General features: G+C 47.0%; 1 protein-coding gene across 1 annotated transcript in view; it reads right to left on the bottom strand.

Moving 5' to 3' along the window:
• The window catches only part of LOC134983223 (zinc finger protein 260-like), an 82,883-nt gene that overhangs the window by 48,327 nt on the left and 18,116 nt on the right, over positions 1 to 16,440 (bottom strand). The gene's annotated exons all lie outside the window — the stretch shown is intronic.

Below are 16,440 nucleotides of genomic sequence, written 5' to 3'. Positions count from 1 at the left end.
ACTACTCCATTCCTTGACTCATTGGTGTAGCAACCCCCTTCTCCCCACCACACTGCTACACTGCAGTACTCACTAAGCATACACACTCACATCATGATTACACAGCTGTGCCATGTCACAACTGAGGGCCTGAGCTGACGGGAGGAAGCCTCAGTTGTAGGGGCTGAGATGTAGTGGAACCTGGGAGGTTGAATCAGACCCCTGGACATGTAAGTTACACGTAGGAAGATTGCCCGAAGGCGTGACCACGACAACCAAAGTAAAAGTCAATAATCATTTATTAAACAAGCTCCATGTGTCACAGCAGTGGTAAAATAAATACTATAATCAACAGTAAGTATATCACAGTTCCTGGGTACTACAGGTTGGCAATGGCCACAGGGCTCTGGTAGAATTAGGTACAGTTCTTATTGTCCTTGAGATGGAAAGTCCTTACCAGGCCCGACTGTAGTAGTGAGAATAGCCCAGGAACACACCAGCTGATGTTCCTTGGAAAGCTGGTCCGCTGTTGATGAAGTAGCTGCTGTGGGTACTGGTTGGAACCAGTCAGGTGTTAACACGGAGTGGATGCTGGATGGTACCAGCCAAATGATCGTATGAAGCTTGGGAGCGATGAAATACTGGTACCGGTGGTTTGTGGAAATCTGCAGGAAAAGCACCGGCACTTTAAGAGAAGCTGATCTCTGCGGGAAGCAGATGGATCTGTAGCTGGAAACTGGAGTAGTCACGGAGGACTGTAGAGTCAGGCTGCACCGCAGGTGGTAGGCTGGTGCGGGTCTCTTAGTGGAGGCTGGAGACAGGAGCTGGAAACCTGGAAAAACAACCACAGGAGAGAGAGACTGGAAACAAGGTTTGACAACTAAAGCACTGACGATTTCCTGGTTCAGGCACAGGATATTTATACCTGCAGCAAGGCAGGCATTGGCTGAACAATTATGCAGATTCCAGTAGAGCAGCGGATTGGTGGAAACTGAGGCATATGATAGAAACCAACATGGCTGCGCCCATGTTAGCACTTGGAGGGAAAGCTAGTTTGAGAAACCATGTGGAGATTCAGCAGTAATGGCGGCGCAGGCCGCGGAGGGCAGGAGACGCCACACTGACAACTTGCATACTGGAACCACATGGATGACAGCGGAGGCCGCGGCAGGCATGAGACGCCACACTGATGAATCTGTATACTGGAAACAGGAACGGCGGCAGAGGCCACGGAGGGCTGGAGACGCCATTCTAAGACTTAACATGAAGCCGCTTGTGACAGCGCTTTAGAGTGACAGGAGGGAGATGTACAGTATGGACATCAGCAACGCAGGCGAGATCCGGCCCTGGAACACTGAGCCAGCCTCAGGAGACATCTGAATGGTAAGTAATGGCGTCCAGATACCCGGATTGTGACATGCCAGAGACACTGTCTCACTGACAACCAGCATAAGACACTCCCAGAAAGGCATGTATGTATGAGTACAGAGAGAGTGGGCGCAGTGGGGCTTCATGACTGACAGCTGAGCCTGTCACGTCAGTGAGGTGGATGGGGCATCCCATTCCCAGCCGGAACAGCACACTATATGTAAGAGCCGGAGCGGTGCAGGGCTACTGGCTGACAGCCTATCATCTCGGTGCAGCGACAGAAGTCTGTAAATGATGGGAAATAACATCTGGCCCATGGCTACTGTGAGGAAATGAGAGGTCTGTGACAATATAGCTATGCCTCATTTCTCATGTCAGATATCCCCATATCCTTATACATTAAGGGGGTAATTCCAAGTTGATTGCAGCAGGAAACTTTTTAGCAGTTGGGCAAAACCATGTGCACTGCAGGGAAGGCAGATATTCCATTTGTAGAGAGAGTTAGATTTTGGTGGGTTATTTTGTTTCTGTGCAGGGTAAATACTGGCTGCTTTATGTTTACACTGCAATTTAGATTGCAGATTGAACTCACCCCACCCAAATCTATCTCTCTCTGCACATGTTATATCTGCCTCCCCTGCAGTGCACATGGGCCCTCATTCCGAGTTGTACGCTCGTTCTTTTTCATCGCATCGCAGTGAAATTTCGCTTAGTACGCATGCGCAATGTTCGCACTGCGACTGCGCCAAGTAACTTTACTATGGAGAAAGTATTTTTACTCACGGCTTTTTCTTCGCTCCGGCGAACGTAGTGTGATTGACAGGAAATGGGTGTTACTGGGCGGAAACACGGCGTTTTAGGGGCGTGTGGCTGAAAACGCTACCGTTTCCGGAAAAAACGCAGGAGTGGCCGGAGAAACGGAGGAGTGTCTGGGCGAACGCTGGGTGTGTTTGTGACGTCAAACCAGGAACGACAAGCACTGAACTGATCGCACAGGCAGAGTAAGTGTGGAGCTACTCTAAATCTGCTACGAGGTTTGTGATCGCAATATTGCATATACATCGGTCGCAATTTTAAGATGCTAAGATACACTCCCAGTAGGTGGCGGCTTAGCGTGTGTAACTTTGCTATAATCGCCTTGCGAGCGATCAACTCGGAATGAGGGCCATAGTTTTGCTCAACTGCTAACAAAGAATTACTCAACTCAGAATTACCCCCTAAATTCATCTGTTTCCTCATTCTCCATAACATGTCCATTACTGCTCACCCAATATTGGAGGTCATTCCGAGTTGTTCGCTCGCAAGGCAATTATAGCAGAGTTGCTCACGCTAAGCCGCCGCCTACTGGGAGTGAATCTTAGCATCTTAAAATTGCGAACAATGTATTCGCATTATTGCGATTACAAACTTCTTAGCAGTTTCAGAGTAGCTTCAGACTTACTCGGCATCTGCGATCAGTTCAGTGCTTGTCGTTCCTGGTTTGACGTCACAAACACACCCAGCGTTCGCCCAGACACTCCTCTGTTTCTCCGGCCACTCCTGCGTTTTTTCCGGAAACGGTAGCGTTTTTACCCACACGCCCATAAACGGCCCGTTTCCGCCCAGTAACACCCATTTCCTGTCAATCACACTACGATCGCCGGAGCGAAGAAAGGGCCGTGAGTAAAAATCCTAACTTCATAGCAAATTTACTTGGCGCAGTCGCAGTGCGGACATTGCGCATGCGCACTAAGCGGAAAATCGCTGCGATGCGATGAAATTTACAGAGCGAACAACTCGGAATGAGGGCCATTGTGTTTAAATCAACCTTAATATTAATATATGCAATTGTGTTACGTTATCTGTTACAACTTTAGATAATGTATTCATGTTAGACCTGGTTTTCTATTGTTTACTACCACCACAGTGGACACTTAAACGGTGAGTCATATAACGTACCATTGTCCCTTTTTGTTTACTCCCTATTGTCCAACAGTGAGCTGACCAGACATGGTGGCTCTCTGGCTGATGTAATCACGTTGATTAGAATATGTATTGTATTTCAATGCTGTAAGATCCTTAGACAAATATGTCACACACACCCCTGCTATATGAAGCTACTGGTAGAGCTAACCAGAGAGTTGAAAGGTGAGATTCTATGCTCTCTGACTAAGAAGTGATGTTCTGTCAGGAGTTTGTGGTGGGAATTGTCATGTGGAATTGGATTACAGAGGTGTGCTGAGCTGTTTATAGCCCATTCTGTTCAATAAACCACCGTTGTTTTTTCATCTACCACTTTGCCTGAGTGATTTGGAACTCTGTATCGTCACAGCTACTATCAACTTCCTTGATGGTAAAACTAGGTATCATCAGGTATCATACCTTAGAACCATGCTGGGAGGCCAAAAGCTTTGACCGTTTGGTGCAAATCCACTGTCGCGTCATCATATCCCAATGTTATCCTATGGATAACCTGTGGACCCTGCAGGAGAAAAAACTTGCAGCAGCTGGGATAGAGTTACATAAAATGAGGAGCTGGTTAATGAGCTGGAGGAAATCACAGGAACTATACAGCAGCTGCAGCAAATAGAGTCAAAAGTTATCATAATGCTGCTTCCATTGACCTGTGTGAGGCTGGCCGGGATGCTGATGCAAAAGGAGATCCAAGCAGGTGGTAAAGGAAACCTGCAGAGTTCCAGCCTAGATGTGGAAAGCTGTTGAGGGTAGATCTGCTGGCAGGTGACAAAGTGCCAGATGTGGCAGCTTCCAGGTACACATTGTGGATCCGGTGATGGCTGTGGTCTTTCAGGGTCCGGTCTAGGATTGGCCATCACCCATTGATGATCAGGAACCATTGCTGGGGGCCCGTCCATATGTCCCCACCTCCTGGCTCAGGCAAATCAGTTTTTTGTTCGGTGTAGCAGGAGCCAGACCATGGTCAGAGAGCTGCTGGTTTTTAGCAGCCATAAGCTTTCTTATTTTATTTCTATAGTCTATTTTTCTTGAGTGATCTTTCTAAAAAGCATCTTATACATACCTTAGAAAGAGTCGCTCCAACAATTCCCCGCCGGGTCGTGACCACGCTTACCCATGAGTACAGTGCTGTTTTGGCAGGCGTCTGTGTCGGATATACTAGCAAGTCCAGCAGAAGTTATCAGGCTGTGGCTGGAGCATGGGGAGAAGGTAAGGCATGGGTTCTGCTTAGAGGGGGAACACGGACACAGCCGCACTGTTTTGGAGGACACTACCAGTCACTGACGCAGCTGTCACCTAGGGTGCACCAGCGCTAGGCCTTAGGGATCATAGGCTCCTGAGGTAGTATGGGATTGATGTCACCAGTGGGGAGTCAGATGCTCCCCTGTTCACCCCTCCCCCCGGTTCATGACCAGTTTCATCCGAGTCTCCCGCCATGAACCATTTTCCCGCTTTCGCCTGAGACGCTGTGTATCTAAAAAGACCCAGTCGTAACATAGGCGTCTGTGTTCACTGTAGGTTCACGGGGCGAGTGTGTACACTATTAGCGTCTGGATCCACTCAGCGTTTGCTAATGTATTGTTCAGTCCTGGAAGCGCGATGAGTCTCCCTGTATCCCACTCTACTGAGCCGGGTAATACAGCACTAAGTCTCTATCTACCTTTTGAGTATGAATAGTTGGATAAGTGCCGGATGCATACGAGTCTAATAATTATTACTGTTGTTTCTTTTGCTATGCGTCTGAATACGGTTAAACTCCTATATAAGGTAATAGTTACATAGTTACATAATTAGTGAGATTGAAAAGAGGCAAAATGCCCATCGGGTTCAACCTGTATTCTGTGATCAGCTGATCATATTATAATGTACCTGCTGATGTAATGGTTTAGTACCAATTGACAACAATGATTCTTACCACTCCCAGATTAATGTCACTGTGTTAAATGCTATAACCCTGGATACCCTTTCCAGTTAGAAATTTGTCTAATCGGTTTTTAAATACATTTACAGAGTCTGCCATTGCTATCTTCTCCGGCAGGAAGTTCCAAATTTTTATTGCCCTTACCGTGAAGAACCCTTTCCTACTTTGTATACGGAATTTTCTCTCCTCTAGCCTCAGCAAGTGCCCATGTGTCCTATACAAAGTTCTTTTAATAAACAAATCCGCTGCTAGCTCCTTGTGCTGACCCTTTACATATTTGTAGATATTAATGTCTCCTCTTAGTTGCCGCTTTTCTAGTGTATACATATTTTTCTTACGTCCTAGAGGATTCTGGGGTCCATTTTAGTACTATGAGGTATAGACGGGTCCGCAGGAGCCTTCACACTGTTAAAAAGTCTTAAAGTGCCTAACCGGCTCCTCCCTCTATGCCCCTCCTCCAGACCTCAGTTTAGAAAATGTGCCCGGGAGACTGGATGCACACTAGTGGAGCTCTACAGAGTTCTGCTAGAAAAAGACATTGTTAGGTTTATTATTTTCAGGGAAGCTGCTGGCAACAGCTTCCCTGCTTCGTGGGACTTAGGGGAGGAAGTAGGAACCAACTTCTCATTTAGTTCAATGGCTCTGCTTCCGCGGACAGGACACCATTAGCTCCTGAAGGGTACTGAACACAGCCCAAGCCTGGCCAGCGCTCACTCCCACAGCACTGCCGCCACCCCCTAACAGCCAGAAGTCAGAAGACTGGTGAGTATATTACCGGAGTCCTACCAGAGAGGAGTCCTCCGGTCATCGTTGGAGGCTCACAGGTACAAGCGCAGTGGCGGGACGCTGCGCAGCCATGTCTCGGTGTGCAGAGCGCACAGAGAGGGTGCGCTCTGGACGACATGAAAAATCCTTCCTCTCACTGGCCACATCACAAATACATGTTAGCCGCTGGTTTGCCTACCTCGGCCAGTATAAAAATATTCCATATTGTTGAGGCAAAATCGCGCCATTACAGAGGGCGGGACTTCTCCTCAGCTTGCCAGGATACTCACTAGGCGCCATTTTCTCCTGCCACAGTGATGCTGCTGAACGCTGTCTTCTCCTCATAACAACGCTGACACAAGTACCAGGTTGTTATAGAAGGGGGAGGGAGTGTTTTATTACATTAGGTCAGTGTACCTAATATTGGAAAAAGCGCTGTAGTTTTGTGTAGTTATTATACATATTCTACTTATTAGGCGCAGTGTGTGGACTGGCAAATCCCCCTGTTTCTCTGACAGACCTTAGTGTGAGTCTGTCTCCGATAGCTCCCCTGTGTGATAGTGGTGTGTGTGTACACGTGTGTAACATGTCAGACAATGGAGAGAGCTCTTCCCCAGAGGAACCCATTCTAGATACACAGGAGGGTAATGTAGTGGCCCTTCCTTCTCAGAAGGAGCCGATGTGGATGAGAAAATTGCAAAGTAATATGTCAAAGCTTGCTAAAAAATTCTCTGAGTCCGAACAACAGACAAAGTATTGGAGACAGTCTGTGGAGGATGTACTTTTTGCTGATCCATCCACGTCATCCACTTGGGAACCTTCCCAAAGAGGTCTCTGGCGCAGGTTATACAAGGGGACACAGACACAGATTCTGACACTGAAGTCGACACTGGGGAATTGAGGGGGGTAGACCCCAAATTAGCTAAAAGCATACAATGTATGATAATCGCTATTAAAGAGGTGTTAGAGATTACAGATGCAACACCTGAACCTGGGGCAAAGACTTATTTTCATTTGAAAAAAAAAATAGGTGGTGACTTTTCCTCCTTCAAAGGAATTGAATACATTCTTTGAAGATTCCTGGTCTAACACAGAAAAGAAATTTAATTTCACTAATGTCCTAGAGGATGCTGGGGACTCCGTAAGGACCATGGGGATAGACGGGCTCCGCAGGAGACATGGGCACTAAGAAAGACTTTAGACTATGGGTGTGCACTAGCTCCTCCCACTATGCCCCTCCTCCAGACCTCAGTTTATTACTGTGCCCAGAGGAGATGGGTGTAATTACAGGAGCTCCCCTGAGTTTCTGTTAAGAAAGTATTTTGTTAGGTTTTTTATGTTCAGGGAGCTCTGCTGGCAACAGACTCCCTGAAGCGAGGGACTGAGGAGAGAGAAACAGACCTACTGTAAGTAGCCTCTGTTTCTTAGGCTACTGGACACCATTAGCTCCAGAGGGATCGGTACGCAGGTCTCACCCTCGCCGTCCGTCCCGGAGCCGCGCCGCCATTCCTCCTCGCAGAGCCGGAAGATAGAAGCCGGGTGAGTATGAGAAGAAAAGAAGACATCACAGGCGGCAGAAGACTTCATGTTCTTCACTGAGGTAACGCACAGCAGTGCAGCTGTGCGCCATTGCTCCCATACACCTCACACAGAGCAGTCACTGTAAGGGTGCATGGCGCAGGGGGGGCAATAAAACACCTGCTAGACGTGTCCTGTGGACCCGGCAATGGACTGGTGATGCCAACTCGAATTGGCACATGGAGGTTTTACCATACAAGGGTGAGGAATTATTTGGGGAGGGTCTCTCGGACCTGGTCTCCACAGCTACTGCGGGTAAATCAAATTTCTTGCCTTTTATTCCTTCACAGCCTAGAAAGCACCACATTATCAGATGCAGTCCTTTCGGCCACCGAGAAACAATAGAGTACGAGGTGCGTCTTTTCTTGCCAGAGGTAAGGGCAGAGGAAAAAAGCTGCCGACCACAGCTAGTTCCCAGGAACAGAAGTCCTCCCCGGCCTCTACTAAATCCACTGCATGACGCTTGGGCTCCACTACGGGAATCCGCCCCAGTGGGGGCACGTCTTCGCCTTTTCAGCCACATCTGGGTTCACACACAGGTGGATCCCTGGGCAATAGAAATTGTTTCCCAGGGTTACAAGCTGGAATTCGAAGAAATGCCTCCTCTCCGGTTTTTCAAATCGGCTCTACCGTCTTCCCTCCCGGAAAGGGAGATAGTCTTAAATGCAATTCAAAAATTGTGTCTTCAACAGGTGGTGGTCAAGGTTCCACTACTCCAACAAGGTAAAGGTTATTACTCAACCCTGTTTGTAGTCCTGAAGCCGGACAGCTCGGTCAGACCCATTTTAAATTTAAAATCCCTGAACCTATACCTGCAAAGAGTCAAATTCAAGATGTAATCGCTCAGAGCGGTCATCGCCAGCCTGGAAGGGGAAAATTTTATGTTATCCATGGACATAAAGGATGCATACCTTCATGTCCCCATATATCCGCCTCATCAGGCATTCCTAAGATTTGAGGTACAGGATTGTCATTTCCAATTTTAGACGTTGCCGTTTGGGTTTTCCACAGCCCCAAGGATTTTCACCAAGGTAATGGCGGAAATGATGGTGCTCCTGCGAAAGCAAGGTGTCACAATTATCCCGTACTTGGACGATCTCCTCATAAAAGCAAGATCACAAGAACAGTTGTTGAACAGCGTTTCGCTTTCACTGAAGATGTTACAGCAACACGGCTGGATTCTCAATCTCCCGAAGTCGCAGTTAGTTCCTACGACTCGTCTACCCTTCTTGGGTATGATTCTGGATACAGACCAGAAAAAGGTCTATCTTCCGACAGAAAAGGCCCAGGAACTTATGACTCTGGTCAGGAATCTCTTAAAGCCGAAACAGGTGTCAGTTCATCACTGCACTCGGGTCCTAGGGAAGATGGTGGCATCTTACGAGGCCATTCCCTTCGGCAGGTTCCATGCAAGAACCTTCCAATGGGACCTACTAGACAAGTGGTCCAGGTCGCATCTACAGATGCGTCAGTTGATCTCGCTGTCACCCAGGACCAGGGTATCTCTACTGTGGTGGCTGCATAGTGCTCATCTTCTAGAAGGTCGCAGGTTCGGCATCCAGGACTGGATTCTGGTGACCACGGACGCGAGCCTCCGAGGTTGGGGAGCAGTCACACATGGAAAAAACTTCCAGAGTCTTTGGTCAAGTCAAGAGACTTGTCTTCACATCAACATTCTGGAGCTGAGGGCCATATACAACGCTCTTCGTCAAGCGGAGTCCTTGCTTCGCAATCTACCGGTTCTGATCTAGTCAGACAACAACACCACAGTGGCTCATGTAAACCGCCAGGGCGGGACAAAGAGCAGAGCGGCAATGGCAGAAGCCACCAGGATTCTTCGCTGGGCGGAAAATCACGTAAGCGCTCTGTCAGCAGACTTCATCCCAGGAGTGGACAACTGGGAAGCAGACTTCCTCAGCAGACACGACCTGCATCCAGGAGAGTGGGGACTTCATCAGGAAGTCTTCGCACAGATTGCAAGTCAGTGGGGACTGCCACAGATAGACATGATGGCGTCCCGCCTCAACAAAAAGCTACACAGATATTGCGCCAAGTTAAGAGACCCTCAGGCGGTGGCTGTGGACGCCCTAGTGATACAGTGGGTGTTCCAGTCAGTCTATGTGTTTCCTCCTCTTCTTCTCATTCCCAAGGTGTTGAGGATAATAATAATAAGAGGAATGCGGACAATTCTCATTGTTCCAGATTGGCCACGAAGGGCCTGGTATCCAGATCTGCAGGAAATGCTTACAGAAGATCCGTAGCCTCTTCCTCTAAGACAGGACCTGTTACAACAGGGGCCCTGTCTGTTCCAAGACTTACCGCGGCTTCATTTGACGGCATGGCGGTTGAACGCCAGATCCTAGCTGAAAAAGGCATTCCGGATGATGTAATTCCTTTTCTAATTAAGGCTAGGAAGGATGTCACAGCTAAACATTATCACCGTATATGGTAAAAGTATGTTTCTTGGTGTGAGGCCAGGAATGCTCCTACGGAAGAATTCCATCTGGGCCGTTTCCTGCACTTCCTACAGACAGGAGTGAATTTGGGCCTAAAGTTAGGCTCCATTAAGGTTCAGATTTCGGCCCTATCCATTTTCTTTCAAAAAGAATTGGCTTCTCTCCCAGAAGTACAGACTTTTGTGAAGGGAGTGCTGCATATTCAGCCTCCTTTTGTACCTCAGGTGACACCTTGGGACCTTAACGTGGTGTTGAGTTTTCTTAAGTCGCACTGGTTTGAACCGCTGGAATCGGTGGAGTTAAAATATCTCACCTGGAAGGTGGTCATGTTGTTAGCCTTGGCTTCGGCTAGGCGAGTATCGGAATTGGCGGCTTTGTCTCATAAAAGACCCTATCTGGTTTTCCATGTCGATAGAGCGGAGTTGTGGACCCGTCCTCAATTCCTGCCTAAGGTGGTATCATCCTTTCATATGAACCAGCCTATTATGGTGCCTGTGGCTACGCGTGACTTGGAAGATTTCAAGTCCCTTGATGTGGTCAGGGCTTTGAAGATTTACGTAGCCAGAACGGCTAGAGTCAGAAAAACAGAATCACTGTTTGTCCTGTATGCCAACAAGGTTGGCGCTCCTGTTTCAAAGCAGACTATTGCCCGCTGGATTTGTAACACCATTCAGCAGGCTCATTCTACGGCTGGATTGCCGTTGCCTAAATTGGTTAAGGCCCATTCCACTAGGAAGGTGGGCTCTTCTTGGGCGGCTGCCCGAGGGGTCTCGGCATTACAGCTGTGCCGAGCTGCTACTTGGTCAGGTTCAAACACTTTTTGCAAAGTTCTACAAGTTTGATACCCTGGCTGAGGAGGACCTCTTGTTTGCTCAATCGGTGCTGCAGAGTCATCCGCACTCTCCCGCCCGTTTGGGAGCTTTAGTATAATCCCCATGGTCCTTACGGAGTCCCCAGCATCCTCTAAGATGTTAGTGAAAATAAGATTTTAAACCTACCGGTAAATCTTTTTCACGTAGTCCGTAGAGGATGCTGGGCGCCCGTCCAAAGTGCGGACTACTTCTGCGAGACTTGTATATAGTTTTGCTTACATAAGGGTAATGTTATGGTTTCATCGGTTTTGTGCCGATGCTATGTTGTTTCATACTGTTGACTGGTTCTTGTGTTCCTAGTTATATGGTGTGTTTGGTGTGTGCTGGTATGAATCTTGCCCTTGGATTGCTAAAATCCTTTCCTCGTACTGTCCATCTCCTCTGGGCACAGTTTCTGTAACTGAGGTCTGGAGAAGGTGCATAGAGGGAGGAGCCAGTGCACACCCATAGTCTAAAGTCTTTCTTAGTGCCCATGTTTCCTGCGGAGCCCGTCTATCCCCTTGGTCCTTACGGAGACCCCAGCATCCTCTACGGACTACGTGAAAAAGATTTTCCGGTAGGTTTAAAATCTTATTATTCCTAGAAGGATACGTTTAGCGTATCCCTTCCCTGAAGAGGACAGGAACAGATGGGAATCACCCCCCCATGGTAGACACTTCAGTTTCTAGGCTGTTTAAGAAAATTATTTTACCTTCCCCAGGGTCAGCTTCGTTAAAAGAACCTGCTGACTGTAAATTAGAAACAGCCTTAAAGTCCCTTTATATGACTACCAGAACGTTACTTAGACCCACGATTACTTGTGCATGGGTCGGTAACACTGTGGAAAAATGGTCAGACAACGTGCTTGCAAATATAGACACAGTTGATAAAGATGAAATGGTCTTAACTCTAGGTCACATAAAAGATTCTGCAGGTTACTTGGTGGAAGCTGTAACGGACGCAGCCCCAGCTGGCTCTTGAGCAGTACTTTTTGCCAGCCTGTTTCTGGATTCAGTGCGTTAGTGTAAAGAGACAGGACAGAACTTGGTTATCACCTATACAGCATGCTGCCTGGATTCCCAATAGAACTGGACATCACATATTATTGTGAAACATCATCCCTCTGTTATATGTGTTTGTGTTTATCAGGGAATAATATGTCTAGCCTGATGTTTTGTACAGAATGCATATGAAGATGTATATATATGAATGTATTGGTTATTGTGTTATAGTTTGTAAAATAATGTCCCCGTCCCCGTCCCATGTGACTGCTATGATAACCTGTTTGTTTGGTGTTGGAAATACAGCCAGTCTCAGATGTCAGTCCATACACCCCCCTCATTCTTCCCCACACAATGGATTCCAGGCTACACAATCAGATTAATTAAGGTTCATTTAGTTAACATCTATTGTGTGCTAGAGGACATGCCTGGACATGTGAAAGTAGGTCTATCTGAAAGTGTTCTGTAGTTAGCCCCTTTAATGTAACCCACCCAATACAGAGCCAGAAGGTGTCGCCTTATGGTAGGACAGACAAAGGTTTGAGGATAACGGAGGCTATTGAAACAGAAAGTGCACGGAAGTTCTTGGCCTGAGAGGAGTGATGTGTTTGGCTTCTTAAAGCTACTGGTAAGATAGTGCTGCCAGTGTGCTGAGGCCTAGAAGCATTGTTGGGATCTGCTGGTTTCAAGAGGCTACTGGACGTGCACTGAGGGGGAGATCTACACAGAAGGGGACTTAGTAAGTAAGATACCATCCTGACATGTAATAGTTACTGTTTTGTGTACTGTGGGTGTATTTTTACAATAAAGGGCATTTGCCACTTTACTAAACTGTTTACCTGAGTGATCTGAGAATCCTTATCTTCACAGAAGCTATGAAGGATATTGGTTTGCTGGGTTCCAAATCCTCAGCTATCGCAATTTTGGCTCGTAGAGCATTGTGGATTCTCCAATGGAATGCAGATGCGGAATCAAAGAGAAATATTGAGGCGCTCCCCTACAATGGTGAGGTCCTCTTTGGCGACAAGCTGGATGCCATGATTTCAACAACTACCTCAGGCAAATCAGCATTTCTCCCTTCTGCAGCAGCAACCGCTAAGAAAGCGTATCATTCTCATACGATGCAGTCCTTTCGGCCCAACAGATACAAAAAGGCCAAAAATGACCGCTTCTCCGCAGGAAGAGGGCGGGGAAGAGGTAGGAAGCCTACCACACCATCAGGCTTGCAGGAGCAGAAATCAACCGCTGCTTCTGCAAAAATCACAGCATGATGCTGGGACTCCACTGCTGTATGATCAGGAGGGGGCGCGTCTAAAGATCTTCAATCAGGTCTGGGTGCACTCAGATCTGGATCCTTGGATAATACAAATATTATCTCAAGGTTACAAGTAAGAGTTTCAAGAGCTCCCCCATGCCGATTTTTCAAATCAGCCTTACCAGTTTCTGTTCAAGACAGGAAAGGTCCTGGACGCATTACACAAATTATGTCATGACAAAGTAATTTCCTTGGTTCCTGTACTACACCAGGAACAGGGATTTTATTCAAGCCTGTTTGTGGTACCAAAGCCGGACGGCTCGGTCAGACCGATTCTAAACCTAAAATCTCTGAACCTTTTATTTAAGAAGATTCAAATTCAAGATGGAATCCCTGAGAGCGGTGGTCTCCAGTTTGGAGGAGAAGGAATTTATGGTGTCAGTGGACATCAAGGATGCTTATTTGCATGTTCCAATTTACCCTCCACACCAAGCATACCTGAGGTTTGCGGTTCAGGACTGCCACTACCAGTTCCAGATGTTACCTTTCAAGCTCTCCACAGCGCTGAAAATATTCCCGATCTTCAGGAGTTACTGGTAGAAGATCCTTGGCCTCTTCCTCTTCGAGAGGACCTGCTTCAGCAAGGGCCATTGGTTTATCAAGACTTACCGTGGCTGCGTTTGATGACATGGCTGTTGAGTGCCAGATCCTAGCCCAAAAGAGTATTCCCAATGACGTAATTCCCACACTTATTCAGGCCAGGAAAGGAGTAATTTATAGACATTATCATTACATTTGAAGAAAATGTCTCCTGGTGTGAATCCAAGGAGTTTCAATTAGGGCATCTTCTCCTATTTCTACAGGCTGGTGTGGATGCAGGTTTAAGATTGAGATCTATCAAGGTCCAGATTTCGGCCTTGTCCATTTTCTTTCAGAGGCAATTGGCTTCACTTCCTGAGGTACGGACGTTCATAAAGGGGGTTCTGCTCATCCAACTACCATTTGTGCCTCCTGCGGCACCATGGGATCTTAACGTGGTGTTGCAGTTCCTTAAATCTGATTGGTTTGAGCCTCTACAGGAGGTGGAGTTAAAGTTTCTCACTTGGAAAATGGTCATGCTGTTGGCCTTGGCATCAGGCAGAAAGGTGTCTGAGTTAGCGGCTTTGTCTCACAAGAGCCCTTATTTGATCTTTCGTGAAGATAGGGCTGAACTGCGGACGCGTCAGCAATTTCATCCTAAGGTTGTATCTTCCTTCTATGTGAACCAATCTATTGTGGTGCCAGTGGCTTCTGACACCTCAGCTGTTTCTAAGTCAAAGCTCTGAGGACTTATGTCACGAGAACAGCTCGTGTAAGGAAATCAGAAGCATTGTTTATCCTCTATGATCCCCACAAGATTGGGCGTCCTGCTTCTAAGCAGACTATTCCACGCTGGATCAGAAGTACAATTCAGCATGCTCAGACCCCGCCAGGTTTGTGGTTACCGAGTGCCCAGGGGGTCTCGGCTTTACAGATTTGCCGGGCAGCTACTTGATCAGGGGCAAACACGTTTGCTAAGTTTTACAAGTTTGACACCTTGGCTGCTGACGACCTTCAATTTGTCAGTCAGTTCTGCAGGAACTAACGCACCTTCCCGCCCATACCGGGAGCTTTGGAACATCCCCATGGTACTAAAATGGACCCCAGCATCCTCTACGGACTATGAGAAAAGGATTTTCCGGTAGGTATATTAAGATCCTGTTTTAACTTAGCAAGCCTTTCCTTGTACTTGTGTCTCTAGCCCTTTAATCAATTTAGTAGCCCGCCTTTGAACCCTTTCTAGTTCCCCGATATCTTTTTTTTTTAATATGGTGCCCAGAACTGAACACAATATTCCAGATACAGACGTACCAATGATTTGTACAGTGGCAGGATTACATCCTCGTCCCTTGTCTCAATGCCCCGTTTTATGCATGCGAGCACTAGAGATGAGCGGGTTCGGTTTCTCTGAATCCGAACCCGCCCGAACTTCATGTTTTTTTACACGGGTCCGAGCGACTCGGATCTTCCCGCCTTGCTCGGTTAACCCGAGCGCGCCCGAACGTCATCATCACACTGTCGGATTCTCGCGAGGCTTGGATTCTATCGCGAGACTCGGATTCTATATAAGGAGCCGCGCGTCGCCGCCATTTTCACACGTGCATTGAGATTGATAGGGAGAGGACGTGGCTGGCGTCCTCTCCGTTTAGAAATTAAAATAGATAGGAGAGTGAGAGTGAGACACGTTCATTTACTTACTGGAGCTTAGGAGGAGTTATACTAGTTACTGATGACCAGTGACCTGACCACCAGTGCAGTTTTATAATTTATTATTATTTAATAATCCGTTCTGTTCTTGTTCTCTGCCTGAAAAAAATGATACACAGTGACTCAGTCACACTCACATACCATATCTGTGCTCAGCCCAGTGTGCTGCATCATCTATTGTATAATATCTGACTGTGCTCACACAGCTTAATTGTGGGGGAGACTGGGGAGCAGTTATAGGTTATAGCAGGAGCCAGGAGTACATATTAAACAGTGCACACTTTTGCTGCCAGAGTGCCACTGCCAGTGTGACTGACCACTGACCACTGTGACCAGTGACCTGACCACACTGACCACCAGTATAGTATATTGTGATTGTCTGCCTGAAAAAGTACACTCGTCGTGTGACTTGTGTGGTGTTTTTTTATTCTATAAAAAACTCATTCTGCTGACAGACAGTGTCCAGCAGGTCCGTCATTATATAATATATACCTGTCCGGCTGCAGTAGTGATATATATATATATTTTATATCATTATTTATCATCCAGTCTATACTAGCAGCAGACACAGTACGGTAGTTCACGGCTGTAGCTACCTCTGTGTCGGCACTCGGCAGTCCATCCATAATTGTATACCACCTACCCGTGGTTTTTTTTTCTTTCTTCTTTATACATACTACATCTCATTATTAGCAGCAGACACAGTACAGTACGGTAGTCCACGGCTGTAGCTACCTCTGTGTCGGCACTCGGCAGTCCATCCATAATTGTATACCACCACCTAACCGTGGTTTTTTTTTCTTTCTTCTTTATACATACTACATCTCATTATCATCCAGTCTATATTAGCAGCAGACACAGTACAGTACGGTAGTCCACGGCTGTAGCTACCTCTGTGTCGGCACTTGGCAGTCCATCCATAATTGTATACCACCACCTACCCGTGGTTTTTTCTTTCTTTCTTCTTTATACATACTACATCTCATTATCAACCAGTCTATATTAGCAGCAGACACAGTACGGTAGT

Source organism: Pseudophryne corroboree (assembly GCF_028390025.1).
Source record: "Pseudophryne corroboree isolate aPseCor3 chromosome 3 unlocalized genomic scaffold, aPseCor3.hap2 SUPER_3_unloc_10, whole genome shotgun sequence".
Lineage (NCBI taxonomy): Eukaryota > Metazoa > Chordata > Amphibia > Anura > Myobatrachidae > Pseudophryne > Pseudophryne corroboree.
This window is presented reverse-complemented; position numbering and strand designations above follow the sequence as displayed.